An 18,394-nucleotide genomic window follows, 5' to 3' on the forward strand; every position below is an offset into this window, starting at 1 on the left:
ACAATCACACCCCCAGTACATGTCTTAACTCCCACTCACTTCCCAACCCATTAAACTTCATTCCTGTCTTCTCTCCACCCTCAGGGCCAAATAACTGGGGATACTAAGGATGGGAAACCAACCATCCGGTGGGCTTGGCACTGTCCTGAGAGCCCTGTGTCTGAGGCAGCCTGCCCCCCACCACAGCTGTGGGCAAACAAGGGTGATGGGTCACCCTACTGGGGTTACCAGTACTCTGCAACGGACGCAAGCAGTGATCTGTGTGTACCCCTCACACCTGATTTCCTAACAGCTGTGGATGTGAATTGGTCCTTGTGCTTCGAGAAGACTCTTTACTCCCCTGGCTTCTTTGCCTCCTCCCTCTCTCATTTTAACATCCTCTATCTCTCCTTACATTTCTTTGCTGACACCTCCCTTCTAACCTCCAAAATGTTAGTGCTTCTCAGGGTTTTGCCCTTAGCTGTCTTTCATGCTTTCTTCACCTTCTTACTGCATTGAATAGTGACACCACCATCAAGTGTAATATAAAGACATAATGGTGAAGAGGTAACTCTTCTTCAGCTGTACCCTCATCAATAAATGATGATAGTTCAAAAAAAAAAAATAGTGACACCACCACCCCCCCACATTCATGTTCACTCAGAACTTCAGAATGTAAGCTTATTTGGAACTGAGGTCTTGGCACGTGCAATGAACTAAGTTGAGGTCATTCTGGATTAGGGTGGGTCCTAAATCCAGCATGACTGATGTCCTTATAAGAAAAGGACAGGACTCACTGAGATAGATGCAGAGGGAAGGCCACATGACAATAGCGGCAGAGACTGGATGGATGCAGTTGTAACCCAAGGAACACCAACAATTGCCAGCAGCTACCAGAAAGCAGGAAGAGGCAAGGGAGGATTCTTTTCTAGAGCCTTCCAAGGGAGCATGGCCCTGGTGACAGCCTGGTTTCAGGTATCTAGCGTCCTGCACTGTGAGAATACATTCCTGCTCTTCTATGCCACCCACTTTGTGACAACTTTCCCCGCAGCCCTAGGAAACTAGTACAGGCATCTTAAATATTTTATTTAGTCTTCATGGTCTCAATTCCATCTAAGAGACTGTGACATCTAGCTCTTTCCTAAGGTCTAGATCTGTCTTTCCAAGATCTGCTACAACAGCGGGAACAGTGGACCACAGTGTCTTTCATGCGCTGCCTATGGAGTAGGTCCAACTGTGAATTTATCTTTTGTATACCTGCTGCCCCCTCAATAATGCTTTATCTGGGCTACGGGCATTACCAAACACCTGCCTCCTCAACCATAAATCTTGACGTTACCCTTGATTATTTTTCCTCCTTCTCCTCTTCCTCCTCCTATTACATTTATCTGACCATTAAAACCTCACAAATCTCCCTCAGAAACTTCTCTCTACGGAGTACAGACGGTATATCCAGCCAGAACCTAAGTGACCTCCACTGCTAGGTTTTGGACCTGGGTCTGTGCTTATGTGATGCACTTGGGCACCGGGCACGTGGGGGGAGATCCAGCCAGGAGCCAGTTTGGATAAGATATTTGCATGAATTTGTGAGAGTATAACTTACATATTTTCTGGCTTCGATAGCCTATGATTACAAAACAAGGTCATACTTCCCTTTTATAATCCAAATTATTATGGCAGGAGACCTCATCCTGCTTGCCTGCAGGAAATGAGCCTTCCTCAAAGTGTCCTCATGTTATTTCTAGAAGTCCCTAGAGGGATGTCTCATCTGTATTCACAAATCAAACTGGCACCTGCCGGCATCAGAAAGTGCATTAGTCAGGGCCATTTTGCCATGTGTGTCAGAGGCCATCATAAACTAGCTTATGCAAGACGAGAGAATAATTGGCTCCCATTGTTAAGAAAAATGCTGAAGATTTTCATGTAATTGAAGGAGCAGTGGAGGGGACCAGGGCCTAGGACCAGAACCAGTGCTCGGTGCCTCCACAATACTTCTCCTCTCCTCCTGTTTCTCATTTCTGGTGTCTTTGCTCTTCTTTATGTCTTGGCTACATTTTCTGTCCTTACCCACATGGCACAGACCATGGCATTGATGTGAATCAATCCCAGGGACAGACTCTGATTAACTCTGTATGGGTCTCATGCCCATGCCTGGATTCATCACCATGTCCAGGAAAAGAGAGGTCCAGATCATTGGCCCATTTCTGCAGCTGGGGGACAAAGTCTTGTTACAAGGAGAAAGAGAGTGTCGGACAAAAAGCAAAGACTACCCCAGACCACTACACATGTCTTCCTTTGTCATCCGTTCCTGAATGTCTGTGTCTACTGCTTCTTAAGCCTCATGGTAAAACCTCATCACTGCCAACACCATCACGAGACCCAGAACACGAGCCATACAATTTAAGGCTCAAGTGACAAAATGCATCACCAAGAAGAGAAGAAGCTCTTCTTGCGAAAGTTCAAAGTCTGATACCCAAGGTCCCCCAGTAAAATCAGCAATCATACCTAGCACAGGATGAGGGAGGAAGGAGGATGAAGACAGTGACAATACCCATGGTGTGAATATACATGAAGACAGGTGAAAGTTTTAGAATCACGGTCAGTGTCCCGGGGCTGGCTTTATGGGTGGCTGTTCAGTTAGCACCAAATGAGATAGAGATCTGGGAACTCAGAGATCAAACCAGCAGGTGGAGACTTACTGGCCCAGGGGTGTCTTTTAATGGGGTGTGCGTGTGTGTGTGTGTGTGTGTGTATCTGTCCTTACAGGGCCCAATAACCCAAGTGAAAAATCCAGTTGTCCTGGACAAGCTTGAGATTCAGTAACGTTAGCAACCCTGACTATGTCTTTCTCAAAACATGAGGTCACGGAGGCTCCTCTACTACTGGACCCCTGTCGCCAGTGGTCGCCTTAGCTTTCAGGCCCCATTGCCCCTTCTCCTCTGTAACAACAGGGCAGCACAGTGCCCCCATTTGGCTTAGGGACAGCGGAGAGCCAGATGGGGTAGAGGGGAGACGTGTGAGCAGCACCGCCTGCTGCTGGAGTGGGGGCCCTGACATGACCTGGAGCCTGGGTCAATTGCCACAGAATGTGAGGCTGGTGGTTGTGCTGCAGCCCATTCCGGTCTGATACAGGCCGAGCCCTGGCGGGAGACAAGTCAGTGGAGCCACAGTTAGCAGCTGAGGCTGATGTAAAGGTACCATTTCGACTGATTCTCACTCTCGGTGTGAAACACAAATGATTGTGCTTACCGAGAGAGGCTTGGGGAATAGAAGTTTGTGGGTTGACAGTGTATAATTAACACATCATCTACACAAAGCCCAAAGATGGACTCCATAGCACCACCGTGATTACTCCCAGGAAACACACTGTAATTGTATCATCCCTTCCAAATACACTGGGACAAGCATTTTGTGTCTGGATGAAAGTCAAGGCAGATTAAGAAGCGCTTATGCCAGAAGCAGCTTCCCTGACCAGCATGACAGGCAAGAGGTGAGAGGAGCTAGGGCTGGTTAAGTAAATAATTCCACCGCCGTACAATAGAATATGCTGCAGAATTAGGAATTACATCGCAGAAGAACACATAAGAACGTGGAAATTTTCCACAGTAGGGTACGAAAAGAGAAGAATATGAAACTCAAAGAAGCCGTAGAATTGCAAGGTCGTCAAATGTTTATTATTTTTGTGTGCTTTTTAGGTATCTCTAAAATTTTTCATTGAACGGAGTTATTTGCATAAGGAGAAAATCTCAGTTGGCATTATTTGAAACGAGAACAACAACAACAGGAAAAAAACCTTTCTCAAACTAGGAAATTTATGATGATTATTATTATTCCTGACCTTCCTTTTCTATTCCCCGGCCTGAATCATACCCAGGAGCCTTGCCTGAGACGTCAAGACCTCCTGTCCCCGTTTCTGCCCCTACTAATAGTTGGAGCCACCAGGGAGCAGAAAGTCTCAGGGTGTCATCTGATATGGGACACACGCGCGCACACACACACACACACACAGCCAGTAAAGAGCCATTCAAATGGGAACTCGAAAAAAAAAATAATAAACTCTTTAAGTTAATGACATTCTATAAAAACCAATTGCTAGAGAATATAAATTATAACAAAAGCAACACCACAAAGGATGGCCATCTGCTGAGAATGTCGTAAAGAGGATTTCTGCGTGGGGAAGGAGGTTGAGCCAAATTGTCTCTAAGGACTCCTCCGAATCTCAAAGTCTATGAAATGAATGGTGAGCCTTTAACAAAAGGAAGTACAGGGGGAAAAAAGGAGGAAACACCCCCACTCTGCTTTGACATACGTCCTGTGACTTCTGGCACCACGGCCGGCTCAGCCTGAGACTGGCAAACTGGCCCTTGTTCCCTGTTCCCCAAAAACTCACCCCATAGGTGGTCTGTTTCCTCTTGAAGGAAACCTGGGGATCACCGTGCTCTAGTCTGCTTCTGTCCCTTGGACAGGTCCGACGACAACCTTGCTTTTCCCTCTGCCAGCGTCCACGGCCTGAACCCTGATGGGAAGGAAGCTTCTGTTAACCCTCAGGTGTTAGGGCATCCTCTCTGGAAGGGCCCAACTTCAATCCTTCTCATGCCTCTTCCCTAATCCCTCTGATTAGGGAGGGCATCAGATCCCAGGATGCAGCTGGGGGGTGGGGGTGGGCAGGGGTTCTCACTGCTCAAAGCAATGGGAAAAGAAACAAGCCCAGCTCCCACTGGAGGGGTTAGTGCTTCATGCCATATATTTTAGGCCAACCTGTTTATGTATAGGATGTGCGGGTTTGTGGAGTTAACAGACCTAAAATGGATTTATCCCCCCCCCCCAACCCTGCATGTCTGTGAGAATAGAAGGAGAAAGGGGGAGCTATTACCGCCGAGAGGCACACGTGAGGTGCTTATCTGAACTCCTCTTGCTCTTCTCGAGAATTCCATTTTATGGAGTGGGAGCCGCGCATCCTAGAGTACTCAGCTATCTCGCCTGGGGTTACGCAGCCAACAAGTGGCAAAGCAAGGGTTAGAACTAGGTTTATCCCTTTCTTACAGCTTATTTAGCTGGTTGAAAAACGTAAGATTTTGTTAACTTTTTTCCGAGTGTCACGTCATTTGGAAAAAAAAAAAAAGTAATGAGTGGATGTAAAGGTCATGCTTGCACCTCAACAGTATTTCAGTTTAAATTTCAAGTTACATGTAATTAAATTGTATAATTTAGAATATAATGATGCCACTGTATTAGCAAGATAGACACACTTAGTGATGCTTACTACTGAACACAAAAGAGCCATTTAATTTAAACAAGATAATTCAAACATTTGCTTTGCCTAAAGCTCATAAAATGTCATTTCATTAAATCATGTTTTCATTTGTGTAAGACGACTGTCGTATCAAAGCTATTTTATTGATATGGAAGTTCGAACAGTATGGCGCGTTGTTATTAAATTATGAACGTATAATGAAAAATACTTTTTAGAATAAAATACACTCGGCTAGGTTAATTTATTTAGTCACTTGGGGTAAATACCAGCAGAGCATCCGCTCTTTTGTGGGCACAGTTCTAAGGTGCCTGGGGTGTAGCAGATTTCCTCTCCTGAGCAATTGAGGGAGACGGAAATTGCAGGAGGCGGGATGATGGTCCCCAAAAGATATTAGGCCTGAATCCCTGGAACCTTGCGCGGAAACAGGTTCTTTGTCGATGTGATTAAGTTGAGGGTCTTGGCAGGAAACAACACATGTTGGAGAGGATGCGGAGAAAGGGAGACCCTCTTGCACTGTCGGTGGGAATGTGACCTGGTGCAGCCACTCTGGAAAACTGTGTGGAGGGTCCTCAAAGAGGTAAAAATAGACCTGCCCCATGACCCAGCAATTGCACTGCTGGGGATTGACCCCAAAGGTACAGATGCAGTGAAACACCAGGACACCTGCACCCCAATGTTCAGAGCAGCAATGTCCACAATAGCCACACTGTGGAAGGAGCCTCGGTGTCCATCAACAGATGATGGATAAAGAAGCTGTGGTCTATGTATACGATGGAATATTCCTCAGCCATTAGAAATGGCAAATACCCACCATTTGCTTCGACGTGGACGGACCTGGAGGGTATTATGCTGAGTGAAGGAAGTCAATCGGAGAAGGACAAACATTATATGGTCTCATTCATTTAGGGAATATAAAAATTAGTGAAAGGGAATAAAGGGAAAGGAGGGAAAATGAGTGAAAATATCAGTGAAGGTGACAAAACATGAGACACCTAACTCTGGGAAATGAACAAGGAGTGGTGGAAAGGGAGGTGGGTGGGGGGTGGGGGTGAGTGGGTGACGGGCACTGAGGGGGGCACTTGGCAGGATGAGCACTGGGTGTTATGCTCTATGTCGGCAAATTGAACTCCAATTAAAAAAAAAAGGGGATACCTGGGTGGCCCAGCAGTTTAGCGTCTCCCTTCAGCCCAGGCTGTGACCCTGGAGACCCGGGATCAAGTCCCATGTTGGGCTCCCTGCATGGAGCCTGCTTCTCCCTCTGCCTGCGTCTCTGCCTCTTTCTCTCTCTGTGTGTCTCTCATGAATAAATGAATAAAATATATTTTAAAAAAAAGTTAAGGGTCTTGGTTCAGGAGATGATGCTCCATGATCAGAGCGGGCCTCCAATGCATTGCATGTGTTCTAGAGGGAAGCAGAGGGAGGTTTTGCCCCAGACGGACAGAGAAGAGAAGATGCTGGCCTTGGGCCTGGAGGGACGCAGCCACCAGCCAAGGACTGCTGCCGGCCCCCCAGAAGATGGAAGAGGCCAGAAGGGACTCTCCTGTAGAGCCCCCCCGGGGGAGCAGCCCCGCTGCCTGTGCCTCTGCTGTAGGCCCGGGGATGCTGGCTTCAGGCTTCGGGCCTGCATCTCCGCGGGAGCCCGGGAGCCTGCAGCAGAGCCGGGCAGGGGGTGCAGGGGGCACAGGGAGTGTGGCCAGCCCGGCAGACGGCTGCGAGGCAGGTGGCAGGTTGCAGGTGGCAGGTGGCCGGCGGGACCAGGTCTGGCACCTGCGCTGCACGTGCACCAGAGGACATCCAGGGCTGTCGGGGGGCTGACGGGATCTGCCGTGGGCGATGTCGAGCTCACTGTGCCAACAGGGCCTGGAAGGGACAGGGGAAGCAGGGGCCGCGGGAAAAGGGTCCCCGCAGGCCTGCGGCAGCTCAGAGCAGAAACGCTGGGGCCTGACCCCGGAGCTCCACCGGGCTGTGCACACCAGGTGCTGCTATTTCCCCGAGACCTACTGCAGCAAATCAGCCCCTCCTTTTCACTTTTTCTCCCCCCACCCCCCCCCCCGCCACCTCCCTCCTGCCATCACATAGGACCAGGTGGCCTCTGATTGCACAACATCACGGCCTGCTCAGGCCTTCGTTGTGTTTTGCCTAAACAAACAGATGAGAGCACCTGCTGTGCCCTGGGCCTTTGGCCGACTAGCTGGGTGACCCCAGACAGATGACTGAACCTCTCTGTCCCTTGGTTTCATGAAGTGGCCTCCCTCACAGTAGGGTGGCGGGGATGGCATGGGACGGTAGAAGCGCCCGAAGCAGGGAAGGCCGGTACGAGGCTTGCGGGCCATCACCACCTTCCTCCTCAGCCTCCTGTCCTCATGCTCCCCGCCCCAGCTGCTCCCCGCCCTCCTGGCTGCTCCCCCCAGCCCCCCAAGCCCCCACCACCATGGGATTCATGTCCTGGAGCGCTGCTCGCATCCGATGGCTCTCTTCAGCCGCCCTCGGTGCCTGCGGGGTGCCTGCGGGGTGCCTGCGGGGTGCCTACGGGTGCCTCCCGTGCAGAGCCTGAGCTCCGCAGCCTGGCCTGCAGCCTGCTGCACCTGCTTACCTTCGTGGGTGCGGGGGGGCGCAGCAGATTTCCCCTCCTGAGCAACTGAGGGAGACAGAAATTGCAGGAGGTGGGATGATGGCCCCCAAACATATTAGGCCCGAATAGCTGAGCTTCCTACTTACCTTCCTACGCCACCGCCAAACACACAGCCTCATTTTTCCTGCGCACACGGTGGACCTGCTTTCCCACCTCCAGGCCGCTGCTCGCAGTTTCCTCTGCCGGCGCCCCCCCTTCTCGAGGGCTGCCTCCAGGGTGCATCCTCTGGTGCCGGCCTGCATTTAAGGGTTTTAATCTTTGAAACCTTCAAAAGTTTCTCAGCATTCCCCATGGAGCCCTTACCCCCTCTTCCCTGAATACGCTCATTTATCTCCATGTCTGTCTGGGGGGTGAACTAGAGACCCTGCTTCCAGCCTGCTTTTATCAGGAAAAGACCTGGATCAAGACAATTTAATCCGAGGAAGGGCACCAGGCCCGGGGCCACGTCTCCCTCTGCACCAATGAGCCCCTCCTGATGGCCTCAGAAAGGCACAGGGCCAGCGAGGGCAGGGCAGGGAGGCCCCCACTATTCCTAAGAGACGAGACCAAAAAAGCAGGCAAATTGGAAGCATTGCCCCTTTCTCCGTGTTGGTTCTAGGATCAGGCTGTGTGGTCTCTGAGGAAAGTCTGTGCTAGTCTTGCTGGTGCAACTTCATGGATGACCCAGTAAGGCAGTCAGCCCACTCCCAGGTCCCCCTGGGCCAGTCAGCAGTCCTCAGCCCACCCTGTCCAGCAGCTGGGGTGACTGAGCGGGAAACATCGCTGCACATGGAGGCAAAGCTCTAGGTTACAGGATTCTTGAAGAAACCCTTCAGAGAGGCATGACATTTTCCCAGTGCAGGTGATCTCTGCACTGAGATCTGGGGAGGCAGCTGTGGGGTGGATGACCAGAGGGAAGAAATTAAAGACCAGAGTTGGGGAGGGGGTGATGTGAGGGGACAGCCTCCATGTACAGGCCCAAGTCTGGAACATGTGGCACAAGGAAATGTCTACCTAGAATTTTAATTCTAATTCTCCTTAGTTATTTGCAAATACTCTTCAGAGATTTTTGTCTGGCAGTTGTTTGTCTCGTCTTGGTGCCAGGAACATTCCCAGCTGCCTCTTCCACCCAATGCACGTACACATTTTCAGGGAGGACAGGGGATTTCCACCCCCAGATCAGAAAGAAGTATCAGAATGCGTATTTTGGGCCTCTTTCTCACCCTCTCTTCACTCTTCCCAAAGGAGGGGGGTTTGGCCTGCTTGGTGAGTTGACAGGGGAAGAAATTTCTGGGATCACATCCCGCATACCAGCAGGGAGGGGTACTTGGCCTTAAAAGTGGTGAACAGGCTCAGCCCCTCTGTCGCTCTCATGGCCCGTCTGTGCTTCCGCCAAGGCCTCCCTAGTATTCCCAGGCTGCGTGGGGAGGAGCCACGAACCCGACAGGCCTGCGGTCGGGAGGCCGGCCAGGTGTCCGCCCTCTTAGTTCCTTCCCTTCATCTGCGACTCAAGGGGAGGTCAGCTGGCCTTCACCGGAGGCCTCATAACTTCAATTCTGGGGAAGGGAGTAAGAAAGCACAATTTGGCCCTGGGTGCCCCGCATCGCTAGATTCCAGAGTTGCCCAGGAGACCTATACTCTCAAGGTCATTTGGCGTTTGCTGGGCCCACAAGAAGGTGGATCCAACCTTCTAATTCCCAACGTGAACCATCTCTGGATTAGTCAGAACCTCCAAACCAACAACCATTCAGTAAAGAATTTCATGTGCCTACACTGTAGTCTGAAGCTGGACCTGGTAGAGGCTGAAGCACAGGGTGGCCCAGGGAGAGACAGACCGGCCCAGCCCCCTGAGTGGGAGCCTTCCGAGATAATCTGTAGAGCCAGCTGCAGAGGAGAGACTCATGACCCAGGAGGTGCTAGCTAAGACTCGAGCTTTCGGAGACATGACTTAACCTCTTGACTGTCTTCCAAGGATTGGCAAAAATCACCTTTACGAACAGAAAAATGAAGGGATCCTATCATACCCATGCAATGCGTCTAATCCCCCCCACCCCCGGGCAGATTATAACCTCCTCTAATCTACGGCTCTGTTTTACTTACCTTTGTAGTCTGCAGTCAAGCACTGAATCGGGCATAAGGTTGGAAATCACTCAGATTTATTGGACCGAGTTACAGCCAGGTTGAGGAAAACGTGCCTCTGGGTGATAGATTCGGGATGAGGTTGAGGGGCATGGGCCCCATCAGGGTCAAAACAAGAAGTCCCCCAAGACGTCACTGCTCATCTCATTTTCAGTAAGAAGTAAACCAACACCACCCAACAGAAGCAGCATCTTTACATACAAAGGACAAGCGGTTGTGAAAAGAGAAACAAAAATCCTTAGAGGAACTGAGAACCTAATTAGTTCCATTTTTCTTTCACTTGCCTTCCGTATATTTTCTTGCACATTCTCTGTAAGACTGCCGTGTGGGTCCTCCCTGGTCCTTTAGCTCTGCTGGCTCTGGTTCACACATGAACACACACACACACACACACACACACACACACAAGTGCGGTTGTCCCTGTCAATTGAATATCCGCTAAATTGCTATTCAGAAACGAATCCATGAAGAAATAAAGACCCAATGGGATGAACATCGCAAATCTCCAAGGCGCCAAGTCCCTCCTGCCGTGGCCTCCTAGGTACACAGCAGCCATCCAGATGCCAGCTATTTCCTAGCGATTAAGACCCAGGTAAGTTAAATTGATGATCTGCGATTCTGCCTTGGGGCATTAACTTCAGTCAATTATTGAAGTTACTGCTAGTTCTGAAATAGTGTTTGCTTTAAATCTCCAATAATGTAAATCTCACAGGCAGGAGGAGTCCCCCAGCAGCCATTCCAGCTCCAGTGAGAAAGCGGAAAGGATGCTGAGAAGTTAAGAGGTGGTAAAGACCAGGGTCTGTCATTTGACTAACACAACAATCATCTTTAACACCCAGAGGGGAGATGAAGACTCCTGTCTTCTTTCCTTCACGCTGCAGAGAGGAGCCACTGATGGGGGTTTCAAATTACAGCATCATAATTCACTTCTGCAAATCAGGAGATTATATAATGTTGTTACGAATAAAACATACCCACCAATCCAATCTGGGCAGGCATCTCTCCCTTGCTAATTCTTACATTGTAGTTGTATTAAATATACCATTAAGATCTAAACTCCTGAAATGTGTTCGTTCGACCAATATTTACTAGCAAGCACTGTGATCTGTGGTAGGAAGTGGGCTGTAGGGTATCTTAGGAGCTTCAAGTCTACTGAGTAAGATCACAAGTCAATGCAATTACAGTCCTGCCCTGAGGCCCATGAGAGGGGGAGTACCGGCTTCCTAGGGCTGCAACAACAGAGTATCACAACCTGGGTGGCTTAAAACAACAGGAATCTTTTTTTTCCTCCGACAATTCTGGAGGCTAGAAGTCTGAAATCAAGGTGTCAGTAGGGACCTGGCTTCCTCTGAAGACTCCGGGGGAGGATCCTTCTTTTTCTCTTCCTAGTTTCTGTTGTCAGCAAGCTTTGGGACTCCCAGCTCGTAAGATGCATCAGTCCAACATCTACCTTTGTGGTCATGTGGGGTGCTCCCTGTTTCTGTGTAATACACAGCCTTCATCTTGTGAGGACCCTAATCGTATCAGGTTTGGGGCCCATCAACCTCTTCTAGGAGGACCTTAGCTGAACTGATGGTATCCGTAATGACCCTCTTTCCTCATAAGGTCATATCTGAGGTAGGGGGGTTAGGACTTCAACTCCCATCTTTTCTGGGGGAGGGGCCATAATCCAACCCATAACGGAGGGATCTTTAAACCTGGATGCTTTCTTGCGAGTGACAGCAAAGCATTAAGGTTTACCACTTACTCCGTATGCAGGACTGAAGCAGGAACATAATCTGGCTTATCTGACCAGAGGGTCAGCACTTGGCACTGGTTCCAGTCCGGCCTTTGTCCTCCGGGTGTCGGGGCTGCCCTGCCAGGAGAGGGCTGACCTACTCAGTCCCCTTGAAGTCTAGCCACTGGGAAGCATGGGTCCCCTCTTCTCTCTCTTCCTTTTTTCTCGTCCCATGGCATCTTATTCTGAATCCTAGAATGTACTTTTTAGACATTATCCAACCAATTCTTATGGGGGCAGAGGGGGGAAGCTTGAAATTTTTCAATTCCAATCACTTCCCATTGTCTTTGTATTTTGAGGAAGAGTGTGTGGGGAAGCCTGTCCTGAGCAGATTTCTTGGCGAGGTGACTGCAAGACAAAGGACTTCCTTGTGAATTGAAGGGCCATCTGGACATGGTTCACCCAGGGAACGAAATGCCTCAGGCCTGTATACTGGTCTCCTAAGTGAGGCCCACTTGTAGGCTTGAAACTAGAGCTTTCCTTGAGGGAAAAGAGTTTATGAGATCAAGAAGGAGAAAAGCACTTTGCAAACTCTGAATAACAACAGTGGGTTATTTTGATGATGTTCCTTTCCCACAGCATCAAAAGTCATCATTACTGAGTCAATGCTCCTGTTGAAATTACTGTCCGGGAACAAACAGCTCAATTAGGCCCAGGCCATGCAGAGGGTCCTAATGGCAGATTCCAAGGGCTCAGGTGGAAAATATCTTTACCTCCCTTTGCTGCTACTCTCCCTAACCCCCATCCAGCTGGAACCCAAAGCACCAGAGCGGGAGGAAAGGGAGGAAATTGTTTACATCTTCCTTCCCTGTAGGCTTCGGAATCTGGCTTGAGCTCAGTGCAGGGGAGCAGCTTCAATAAAATGAGAGAGAACAATTTTGACATCAGATTGGTTGGGAGTTTTTAATTTCTGCTAATAAGAATGGGCATCATCACCCGGAAATAACCAGAAGAGCTATGCACTCTGCCCTAGGTATTGTCCAAGGGCAGGGAAGAGCAGGATTGAAAGAGCATGGTAAGGAAAAATTAAGTGGAATCCCATTGTGTGCAGCTGAAACACGTGTGGTAGCAAGAGGATTATGATGGAACTAGTAAAAAGGCCTTTTTTGTTTTTAAGTAGGCTCCTCGCCCAGTGTGGAGCCCAATGCGGGGCTTGAACTCATGACCCTGAGATCAAGACCTGAGCTGAGATCAAGAGTTGGAGGCTTAACTGACTGACCAACCAGGTGCCCCGAACTAGTAAAAAGATCTCTATTGAAGGGTCCAGTATAGTTCGTAGTAGGGTTACCATGATAGAGAAACAGAATTCTTTGTGGAGCACTGACTTGTCAAAGAAGGAACGACCGGACTTGCGCGCATCAAAGGTGCTGGTGGTACAGGTACTTCCCATGGACACCCTCTGCCCGGCCTTCCTTCCTCTCCTGCTCCTCACTCTGCCTTTCTAGCTCCCCAGTGTCCACCCTCTCCCCTATCCTACCTGGCAACACCCTATCCCTCCCCAAAGGGGTTTCAGCCCCTTGGTTTCTTCCCTAGTGTTGCAAACTTGAGTAGCCAAGGTTCAGCCAGACCCTAGAGGAGCTGCCCATCTCAGTCCTGTTGATGCCAGAAAGAAAGGCTGTGTTTCTCTTTCTAAGCTTTCTAAGCATGAGTGAGAAGAAGGTGGGTCCTTGACATGCAGCTTGAGCACCACCTGGCAGCTTGCTGGGAGGGAAGAATCTCGGGTCTTACCTAAATCTATTGAACCAAAATCTGCATTTTAATAAGCTCCCGTGGGATTCATATGCAAATTAGCATTGGAGAAGCAAAAAATCGAAAAGGTGCTGAAATCCGGGTTTAACACATACCCTGGATGATGTCCATGACATTAGGGGAGGAGTAGTAAGGCCAGACACCACTTCCTACATCCCATATGCTGAGTGTGAGCCGGTGCATTCAAAAGAGTCTTGCCCTCTGGGTTATTCTCTGAAGAGCAGCTTCTCAAAACCCATGTCATGATGATGATGATGATGATGATGATGATGATGGTGATGATATATACACATATATATACATATCTTTTTTATTTAAATTTCTAAGGTTTCTGTAGTCATGTGCCCTCATCCATCGTTGGCAAAGTTCATGGCTGCAGCAGATGTGTAAGCCAGTCCCTAGCAGGGCTCACAGCCTGTATTACCTCACAATGGGCTGTTGAAATCCATTCTCTAGTAAAGTGCTCAAATACCACTCGGCTGCCTTCCGAGCTCAGTCATTTGGAAGTGGCAGGTTGTAAGGGAGAAAGTTCTGGGCACGGTTGGTGCCCCCAAAGCAGTAGAAACTGAAAATATTGATTGGACGTTTCTCCAACATCCCTCAGAGAATGCATTTGGCAGAGTGACGAGTTTAAGAAACAAAACAGAACCTCTGGAGGCCAATGTAACATTCTCCCAAATTCAAAATGTGTACAAACTACAAATCTGACTTTAATTTTTGGAGGTTGACTTTTTTTTTTCCCCCTCGGTAAATATCCACAAAGCCCTCAAGATAGGAATTGAGAACTATTCTCCATTTCCTCCCAGCATATTTTAGCACTTTATTTTAAAATTCTGAACTTTGTTGGGGCCTCCTTCCTAGCGACATACAGTATTAAATCAACAGCATCAGAAGTCCCAGCCTCGAACCCCTCATACAGGATGGGGAGCAAAATCCAACCAAAATCGATTCCCAGATAGATGATACCCAAGCACCCCGTGAAGAGTCTATGGTCTCCCTCTCAGGATGGCCTCTAACAAAATGTATGCCCAGACATAACGAGCTCATTTTTTCTTATCCAAATTGCAATTCAAGTCTAAGAAGTGTATTCGTTTTGCATGAAATATTCTTTCCAAGAAGTTCCTCCCAGGTGAGGAATTTTAAATGTGCTTGCCTCGACAGGGAAGGCAGACAAATGGCTTTGGCTGGTCAAGGGTTATATTTCTCACAGCCAGGATATTCCAAATGGTTTCTTATTCCATGGGATCAATAAACGGCCAGGCTCATATGCATAAAACTGTCTTAGCCTCACCAGTGCTAACACAGACCATTTCTTGAGCTTCTCCCAAGGTGGAGCCTTAAAAAATCCTGACATCACTGAAATATGTGCAGTAACAAAAACAATAAAAGGTTGAAGATGAGAGGGACAAACTCAGCTCTGGACATGCCCTCAAGACAGTTGTTCAGTGCAATTCAGGCTTTCTTCTTGTGCGGAGAAGAAACACGGGCCAAATTTAACTATGTCAGCAAGAACAAGTCCAGATTTCTGTCACAGTCATCTTCGCCCCAGATAGGACCTATAAAAAAACCAGCCAGTGTGAAATGAATTAATGTGACAGGGCAATCGCTGTTAGTCATAAAACCCCTTGAAGGACCTCAGACCTGCGGAAGATGACAAAGATGGAAAATGTTTAAATGCCACGATCTCCATTTATAGACCTCCTTAGTGCTTGAGCATCGGAGGGCTAGGCTGGAAATCCATTCCGCCCCCTCAGCCACAGCCTGTCTGTGATCATCAACTTCCAGTTCCACAGCCTGTTCATGCCTCAAGGGCCAGGGTACACATGGGGATCACACACTCCTTGTTAGATCCATGTTTCCTTCTGGAAGCAGAACCATGAGGAAATCTGTCCATCTACTTCCTGGAAGGTTTTGTGAGAACATGTGCTCTTTTCAAAACTAGGGTGACTCTTCCTAAAAAGCTTTTGGAAGGAGGTAGGATCAGAACTAATCTGTCATCCTCTTTCATTGGTGTTTTTGATTCCCTTCTCTTGATACCCCATCCCTACTAAAAATGCACTGGCCTTAAGACCCTAAGTCCAGGAAGCTGGGCTTCCCATTGGGTTTGCTTCCTTCCAATAGGCTTCCCATTGGGTTTGCTTCCTTCCAAACTTTCCCACCAAATGGCGGAGAAGAACAACCAAGAAGACTAGTTTGGGCTTCTGCAAATAGAGCCATCTGGCAACCATGCTTGTCCCATCATTCAGGCACGGAAGAACCTTCCATCAGTATTGGTGTTGACCAGTCAGTTGAGTCCTCAGTGAGGACAGGACAATATAAAACTCACTGTAAAAAAAGTAGATAAGAACGCAGAAGACCAGCAGTCATGAATGAAACACGTCAACCTGACAGCAGTCTTGGAGAGCCCTAAACAAATGGGAAAAGAGAATTAGAAATAATTTATCCAGGGGCACCTGGGTGGCTGAGTCGGTTAAGCGTCTGCCTTCAGGTCAGGTCATGATCCTGGGGTCCTGGGATGGAGCCCCGCCTTGGGCTCCCTGCTCAGTGGAGAGCCTGCTTCTCCCTCTTCCTGTCCCCCTCCCCCTGTTTGTGCTCTCTTGCTCTTAAATAAATAAAATCTTAAAAAAAAAAAAAGAAATAATAGTGTGCAATAGCAGATATTTATTGAGAGTCTACTCTGTGCCAAGCAATATTCTAGGCCCTGCAAGGTAGAAAGGGACACACCTGATAGAAAAAGACTGATGCTGACCTCGAGGACCTCAGGGATAAGTGGGGGTGCGGAAAGACGAATGTGTTTATGGCACCATGGGGTCGGGGCGGGGTTGTTTAACAACGCAAGTGGGAAGGAAATCCCCTGAGAGCAGAGAGGTACCTTATCTTTTAAAAAGCAACCAGGAAAAAAAAAAAAAAAAAAAAAAGCAACCAGGAAAAAAATAAAATTAAATTAAAATTAAAATTAAAAAATTAAAAAAATAAAAAGCAACCTGGATTAAAAAATAAAAATAAATAAATAAATAAATAAATAAATAATTTTTTTTTAAAAAGCCACCAGGAATAGTTTCTCAGAGGAGGTTTATCATTTAGGGATGTTAGCGGACACACCAGCCTAGCAAACCAGGGGTGTATGCAGCATACCTGACTCCAGGAGCAGGCCATAGGGTCAAGTCAAATTGACCTGAGTTTGAACCCAGGCTCTCCCCTCCTAGCAGGGTGCCCTGAGCTAATCACTCAGCCTTGCTGAGCCTCTATTTCTGAATCTGTGAAATGGGGAGAGTACAACCTAACTCCTAGAATTCCTATAGGAATAAGACACCATAATACATACCAAATGCTCACTACAGGGCTCGGCACCTTGTAGACGTTCAAAGCAACTTCTGTTCGTTTTTCTATTTTTTATTTGGTTGCCTAAACCGAATGAGGGAACCACATTTAAGAGCCAGAGTCCTGGGGATCCCTGGGTGGCTCAGCGGTTCGGTGCCTGCCTTTGGCCCAGGGTGTGATCCTAGAGTCCGGGGATTGAGTCCCACGTCGGGCTCCCTGCATGGAGCCTGCTTCTCCTCTGTCCGTGTCTCTGCCTCTCTCTGTCCCTCTCATGAATAAATAAATAAAATCTTAAAAAAAAAAAAAAGAGCCAGAGTCCTAAAGGAGGGAAGAGTGGTTTGAGGTTTTTTTCTTCCCCCCTCAAATTTGTATTTAAAAAAAGAAAGGGGAGGAAAAAAGAGAGACTATAATGCGGCTCCCCCAGGCATTGCATTAGTGAGTGGAAAGAAGTTGCTGGTTCTCCGCTCAAGCCTGTCAGGCTTTGAGGGATATCTGAAGAGTCAAACCCATGAAAGTAAAGGCTGCTGACACCACCCCATTTCAGCGTGCCTGCTTGGTTTATGGACAGCCTGCCTGCACAGTCAATACTGGCTCGGTAGCCGGTCGTATTCCGGCTCACGCCACCTGTCGGGGCTGCCTATTGATTCCCAGGGCTGCTACTGCTCTGCAGGCCGAAGTCAGCAACTCCAGGCACGCAGATCTGGGGAGCTGCAGCTGACCCTCGGGGAGACGGCTGGGTGCCCGGCTGTTCTCATGGGTATTTCACAGCCTGGAGTCATCAGAGAGCTGGGCCAGCACCTAGGGTGGCCAGGAAAGGAGCTCCCTGGTGGGAGAGCTCACCAGGCCAGTTGGTGTAACAGAAGGGGGCTCTTTCCTGGAGTCCACAGTGTCAAAAAGCAGCACTTTCCAGCACCACGTACCAGGGTTGCCAAACCTTGCACCTAAAAATACCCCTTTGTCCATTCATCTTTCGATGGACACCGAGGCTCCTTCCACAGTTTCTTTGGTGTTGTGGGAAATATCAGAAAGGGAGACAGAACATAAAGACTCCTGACTCTGGGAAACGAACTAGGGGTGGTGGAGGGGGAGGAGGGCAGGGGGTGGGGGTGAATGGGTGACGGACACTGAGGGGGGCACGTGACGGGATGAGCACTGGGTGTTATTCCGTATGTTGGTAAATTGAACACCAATGAAAAATTTATTTTAAAAAATAAAATAAAAAAATAAAAATACCCCTTTGTCCAGTTAAACTTCATAAAAATCATGGATTTTTTTTCAGTATAAATATGTCCCAGGCACATGGGACATACTTCTACTAAAAAATTATTCCTTGTTTACATGAGATTCAAATTTACCTGGGTGTCTTGGGTGTGTGTCCCAAATATTTCACCGGACATCCTTACATTGAAAAATTACCTGTTCTTTGTCTGAAATCCAAATGCAGAAGGACAAACATTATACGGTCTCATTCACTTGGGGAATATAAAAAGTAGTGAAAGGGAATAAAGGGGAAAGGAGAAAAAATGTGTGGGAAATATCAGAAAGGGAGACAGAACATGAGAGA

Source organism: Vulpes vulpes, chromosome 6, assembly GCF_048418805.1.
Source record: "Vulpes vulpes isolate BD-2025 chromosome 6, VulVul3, whole genome shotgun sequence".
NCBI lineage: Eukaryota > Metazoa > Chordata > Mammalia > Carnivora > Canidae > Vulpes > Vulpes vulpes.